A 7,369-nucleotide genomic window follows, 5' to 3' on the forward strand; every position below is an offset into this window, starting at 1 on the left:
ATTGTTAACCTTTGAAAATGAAATGGATTATTTGTTACTCTTTGGAAGAGTAAAATGTGCTAAGCTTTGAGGAATTAAATTTAATTTTAATTGGCACAAATAAGAAAAGCACAAGAAATGTCAAGTTGGGATTTTGACATCTTCTTAAGGAATTAAGGGCAAATTTAAGTCTTAATTTAATTTGTTTACTCTTTGTAAGAGTAAAATGTGTTATTATTTGAGAAACTTGATGTAATTTATATTGGCACAAATTAATCAAGTGCAAAAGAAATGTCAAATTAGGTTTTGGCATTTTCATAAGAAAATATGGGCAATCTAGGATTACCTTTAGATTTAATTAAGGATTTAAGAACACTTAGATAGATAATCTAGGTATATTTTATTTATACTAATTTCCATACTTTCTTTGCCCATCACATGCCATAACATCATATTTTGCACTCATTCTTATTATGAAAAACAATAAAAATACCATGACATGTCATACACACATCATCTAGCTATAGTATATTTTCTTTTGAAAATTATTTTCATTTTGATGTATGCCATAAAAATCATCATGCATTATTTTTAGATTTTTGCAATTAAGGACAAATGACATTTATCAACAAGTAACATCCTAGATGGATGTTCATAATCTAAAATGCCTAGATAGATATGCATGACCCCTAACTTAGGATAAAAACCAAATTTTACATCTCACAAAGAACTATAAGGTAACTTGTATATGTTTTAGTACACATTAGATACAAGTAAGATGTTAGGATGACGAACAAAACTCAAAATTTTAATTTAGTGCATTCTTATTGAGTTTTAGGTTCATCAAAACACAAGTTATGTGTTTTCCAATCATTGGGAAAACTAATGTACAAGTCATGTGCATTGAGCCCAAAGAATATGGTTGGACATTGGTTTCGAAAATGATTTTAAATATATACTTTGGAAAACCTTGATCAAGACTATCTTTTGATAGTAACCATCATTGAAAAGTTAAACACAAATTAGAAGAAAACATTGAAGTTTTCAAGTTTGTATCAATCTTTGAAAATAGGAAGTATTTTCATAGAAAATTATTTTTCCATGATTGTATATACCCTAAGTAATGTCTACATGAATTTTCATGATTTTTAGAATTTTGTAGAATTTTTGGAAAGTTTTTGAATTTCACTGAAAATATATTTCAGGAAACTAGAGCTCCAATCGATCAGTCGATCGATTGAGAGGTGTTTCCCATGAGCAGTTGCTCGCGAAATCAATCAGTCGATCGATCCATTCACTCCTGGATTGATCGGGCAATCGATTCAGAGGCAGGTTCTGCGAACAAAACCTCTTTGAATCGATTGAAATGATTTCAATCGATTGAGACCCAACCTAATCAATTGAAAATGCTGATTTTGACTGGGAAAGCTTGATTTCAGCATATTAAATCATTCTTAGTTTAGGTAACCACTCCTAACCCCTTGAACTACATTTATATACATTTAGGGGGAGTTTTCATGATGAAAACAAGGGGAAATTGTTAAGGAACACTAAGTTGAAGTTTAGGTTGAGATTTGCATTCAAATTTTGATATTTGAACCTCAAAACTTTAAATTTTTTGGTTTACTAAAGATTTAGGAATTTCAAGTCATGGTTAGTGCAATGATAGAAGTTTGAAGCATGTCTTTAGGGGAGTTACTCTTTAAGGACATGTAAATTATTTTTCGAAACCTTTAAAGGTGGTTAAACCTTCGTTTAAAATAAAAATGCTCAAGGTTGAGCGTTGAAAAACAATGGAGAGTGGATATCTTCATTGTGGAGTTGTGGATGCTCTAGGATGAACATCGTAACATAAAGTAATGCTCAAGGGTGAGCATTTGAAACAGTGAAGGGTATGAGACCCTCATTGTTGGATTCGTTAATGCTCAAGGGTAAGCATTGGAGATAATGAAGGGTATGAGACCTTCATTATGGTGTTGTGAACAACGAGTGAGGTTGTGAACAATGTTGAGTAACTCTTTCGGGGGAGAGTTTTTTATGTGTGCCAATAGGGGGAGAATGTAGGATTTAAGTTAGACCTTCATTACCTAAAGAGGGAATTTGCCTTCTAAGAAAGGAGGAGAATGAAGAAAACCCTCATTCATACTTTGGTATGAAAGGAAGTTGAGGCTATGAGATTAACCTAACTTAAGGGTATTATCAAACATCAAAAAGGGAGAGATTGTTGTTGTAATATCCCCTGGGTTAAGGTTGACCAGGTTAACAAGCCTGAGTCTAGATGTTTCGATTTCAATGTTTGACAATATGTGGAGATTGTAGGTGCAATCATCCGATTAGGGAGATTACTGGTGCAATTCTCCACTGGTCAAGGTTGACCAGGTAGGTATGAAGAAGAGTCAAGTAGGTCAAAGGGTTGACTGGATACTTGACTGGGAAAGTCCTAACTGGAGATTAGGTAGATATGAAATCCTGGTGAGTGAAGCCAGGTGAAAGACCTAGTGAGTGAAGCTAGGTAGTTGAAAAATTCTAGTGGGTGAAGCTAGGTGAAAATCCTAGTGAGTGAAGCCAGGAAGGTGAAATTCTCGGTCAGTGAAGCCGGGCAGACAGATGGAAAGTCCTGATAAGTGAAGCCAGATAGATGGAAATACCTGATGAGTGAAGCCGGGCATATGGAAATTCAGGTGGGTCAAGGTTGACCGGACACTTGGTATTGAGAAGTCCAAGTAGGTCAAAGGATTGACCAGATACTTGGCATAAGGAAATCTAGATGGGTCAAGGATGACCGGACATCTGGTGGAAGGAAGTCCAAGTGAGTCAAGGTTGACCGGACATTTGTGTTGGGTTTTTCGGGCCGCGAAAATCACTTTTCGCGTCACGGAAACCCCGAATCACCCAAAGTCGTAGATCTGTGCAAAGAAAAACCGAACAAAAATACGAGTACAAGTTTCAAAGACTCTAGATCTACACTAGATGAGAGTTATACCTTCGAAGCGTGCCCTTTCGCGTTCCCGCTCGTCCAAGGAATTGCCGGATCTCTAGAGTATCAAAATAGATACTCCTCTAAAAGTATCCACACGAACACGTAGGTGGAGAAAACACACAAAAGGTGTGCTAGCACCTTGTGTGGTCACGGCAAGAGGAGGAAAGGGAGAGAGCTCTCTTGAGGAAGAAGAAGAAGAAGTAATGCCTTGAATGAAAATTAAATTTCATTCACCACTTTTGTGTGGTCGGCCACTCCATGGAGTGTAACTCCCATTCCACATTAATCACAATTAATGTGAAGCCATTAAGAGGTGTTGTGTAACTCCTATGATGTGGCACATCATGAAGATGTGGACCATTACCATTGGTCCACATCTTGCCACCTCACAATGATGTGGCAAATGAGTAACCTCCACTCATTTATTGTGGCCAACCTACATTAAATGCAATGGAGGCTTGTAACCTCCATAAGGTGGCAAAACAAGATGATGTGGAACAACACTATTGGTCCACATCTTGCCACCTCACTCATGATGTGGCAAAGAGTCAAGTCAAACTTGACTCTTCCTCTTCCTCTCTAGTCAAGTCAAACTTGACTCAATCTCTCTCATGGTTGATCTAATCTAACCATTTGATTCAAGCCAACTTAATATAATGAATCTAATTCATTAAATTAAATTGATCTAATGAGTCATAATCTAAATTAGACTCATTAAATATATGAATCAACGTAACTTGAGTCTAACTCAATTAGCTCAATTTGGATTACTCTTAATCCAATTTGATTCATCAAATGAATCTAATCCTCTTGGTTCATCATATGAACCAAATCTCCATCTAAATGTCCTAAGTGTGTGACCCTATAGGTTCTTGTAACGTTGACAATGCCCTAAACCCATTTAGGAGCATAAGTAATGAGCAGTATCTAGCAACATATCATTACTACCCAAGTTACAAGAAATGTCGAGATCCAACATCACCTTGTGACTACTAATTGTGACTCCTCACAATATGTGACATTGTCCTTCTATCCTAAACATCTAGATTGATCAATGTGAGGCATAGACCGTGTCATCCTCTAATCAATCTAAATCTTGAACTCCAAGTAGACTCAATCGATCAAATGAGCTCAACATCTAATGTTGACTCATTTGGGCATGGTCATGCACTTCGTGGTCTAACTCTATCAAGAATATTGATGTCGCTCCCGTCATATGGGAGGGATAGATCCCATCTACATCACTCACATCACTCTGCATAATTTGTTACATACCCAGTAATCACCTTTATAGTCCACCCTGTTACGGGTGACGTTTGACGAAACCAAAGTACATAACTCCTTATGTAGGGATCCATGGTGACTTCAGGTCAAAGGACTAATAGTCATACTAATAGCCATATGAGAAAGTATATGACACTCATATAACGATCCATGATACTTTCTCATGACGGGTCATTCAGTATACATTCTCTAATGCATACCCATGTGTCAGCTTGATATCTCTATATCCATGACTTGTGAGATCAAGTCATCGAGCTGACCTACATGCTAGTCTTATTGTATTAACATTGTCCCTGAATGTTAATACTCGACTAAGGATGATTTAGAGTAGTGTTTCCTATATCATCTCACTATCGATTCAACCAATCGATTGATATAGGTAAGAACCTTCTACTCAAGGACGTTACTATACTTATTTTATCTGGCACTAATACAAATAAGCATAATAATCAAAAACCAAATGCCTTTATTAATATACAAGAATATGATACAATGAGTCCATACAATCATCAAATGATTGGCTCTAGGGCTCTAACTAACAATCTCCCACTAGCACTAGTGCCAATCAGTATAGGCTCTAAGGCCTAATGACCTAGTGTGACCATCATGCTTTTTCTGTGCCAAAGCCTTGGTCAAGGAATCTACGATGTTAGCTTCTATAGATACTCTACAAATCTTCACATCTCCTCTATGGATTATCTCTCGAATGAGATGGAAATGTTGTAGAACTGCTGTGAACTCTGCCAGCTCATAGCACTACCATTCAAGCAAAACATGAACCTCGACTGTGATCTTTAATCATCCTGATCGGTCTGGAAGCTGGCATCACTGTAACCCTTTACAGTTAGCTCATCATTGCCTCCATATATCAAGAAATATTCTTTAGTCCTTCATAAGTACTTAAGAATATTCTTGACCGCTATCCAGTGACTTTCACCTGGATCCGACTGGTATCTGCTCGTCATGCTCAAAGCATACGAGACATCAGGTCGAGTACATAGCATGGCGTACATGATAGACCCTATGGCTGAGGCATAAGGGATCTGATCCATGCAGTCTCTCTTCTCTCTAGAAGAGGGACCTTGATTCTTCGAAAGACTCACGCCATGTGACATCGGCAGAAATCCCTCATAGATAAGTCCATCCATGTCAGTCTTTCTCTAAAAGACCCACTTACACCCAATGGATTTTACCCCTTCAGGTGGATCAACCAAAGTCCATACTTGGTTGGTGTACATAGATTCCATCTCGGATCTCATGGCTTCTAGCCATTTCTCGGAATCTGGTCTCATCACAGCTTCCTGATAGGTGGTAGGCTCATCCTCTATGAGCATAACGTCATCATAGTCAGACAAGAGAAATGAGTATCTCTCAGGCTGACGACGTACCCTATCAGACCTGCGAAGAGGTATGTCTACTTGAACTAGTTGTTATTCCTCAACTCCTTGTGGAACAACATCATCCGCAACACTTTGTGGTTCCAGTTCAATTTCCATCAAGGCATCAGTGCTATTGTTCGCATCTTGAACTTCTTCAAGATCGAACGTGCTCCCACTAGTCTTTCTAGAAAGAAAGTCCCTTTCTAGAAAGACCCCAGTCTTTGCCACAACTACCTTTGTACTAACTGGGAATGTAGAAATAATATCCCTTAGTTTCCTTGGGATATCCAATAAAGTAGCACTTGTCGGATTTGGGTCCTAACTTGTCTGAGACTTGACGTCGAACGTAAGCCTCACAACCCCAAATCCTCATGAAAGACACCTGGGCATCTCTCCTAGTCCATATCCTATATGATGTCTTTATCACGGCCTTAGATGGAACTCGGTTGAGTATAAAAGCTGCCGTGTCTAGAGCATACCCCCAAAGGTATGTCGGAAGATCTGTGTGACTCATCATAGATCGTACCATATCTAATAGAGTACGATTCCTCCTTTCGGATACACCATTCCACTGTGGTGTTCCAGGAGGAGTGAGTTGGGATAGAATCCCACACTTAGCTAAATAGTCACGAAACTCATGGCTTAAGTATTCACCACCTCGATCTGATCGAAGTATTTTAATACTCTTGCCAAGCTGGTTCTGTACTTCATTCTTGAATTCTTTGAACTTTTCAAAGGATTCAGACTTATGTGTCATCAAGTACACATAATCATATCTACTGAAATCATCAGTAAATGTGATGAAGTACCTATAACCGCCTCTAGCAGCAACATTGAAAGGGTCACATACATCACTATGTATGAGTCCTAACAAATCAGTTGCTCTCTCGCTGTGCCCACTAAAGAGAGTCTTGATCATCTTGCCTCGTAGGCATGACTCGCATATCTCATATGATTCAAAATCAAATGAGTCCAACAAACCATCCTTATGAAGTTGGGATAAGCGCTTGTCATTTATATGACCTAAGCGACAGTGCCAAAGGTAGGTTTGGTTCATGTCATTAGACTTGAACCTCTTGGTACTAACGTTATAGATAGGGCGCTCTAGATCTAGAATATAGAGTCCGTTTATCAGAGGTGCACTACAATAGAACATATCTTTTAAATAAACAGAACAACATTTGTCTTTTATTAAAAGTAACCTTTCTTGTCCAAACAAGAAACTGAAACTATGTTCTTAATAAGAGCAGGCACATAATAACAATCGTCTAAATCTAGTACAAGCCCAGAGGGCAGAGATAGATGGTAAGTCCCTACAGCAACAACAGCAACCCGTGCTCCATTGCCTACTCGTAGGTCCACCTCGCCCTTTGTCAATGCTCTGCTATTTCTCACCATCAAGACAAATGTGAGAAGCACATCCAAGATTCTAATACCCATGATGTAGAAATAGATAGATTGACTTCTATAACATATATACCAAGTGGAAGTCTCACTTCGCTTCTTCTTTAGATCCTCCAAGTATACCTGCGGTTCCTCTTCCAGCGTCTTGGCCGACCGCGGTGGAAGCGTGTAGCATCCTTGCGACCCTCCTTTAGGCTTCAGTGCCTTGCCTTTGCCCTTGGTTTGGGACTTTCCCTTACCTTTGGGCTTGCCCTTGCCCTTGTGCTTCTGGACCATCAGAATGGGCTTAACCTTCTTAAGGTTAATCTCAGCAGTTCGTAACATACTAAGTAGCTCGGGCAGT

The sequence above is a fragment of the Zingiber officinale genome, chromosome 1A, assembly GCF_018446385.1.
Source record: "Zingiber officinale cultivar Zhangliang chromosome 1A, Zo_v1.1, whole genome shotgun sequence".
NCBI lineage: Eukaryota > Viridiplantae > Streptophyta > Magnoliopsida > Zingiberales > Zingiberaceae > Zingiber > Zingiber officinale.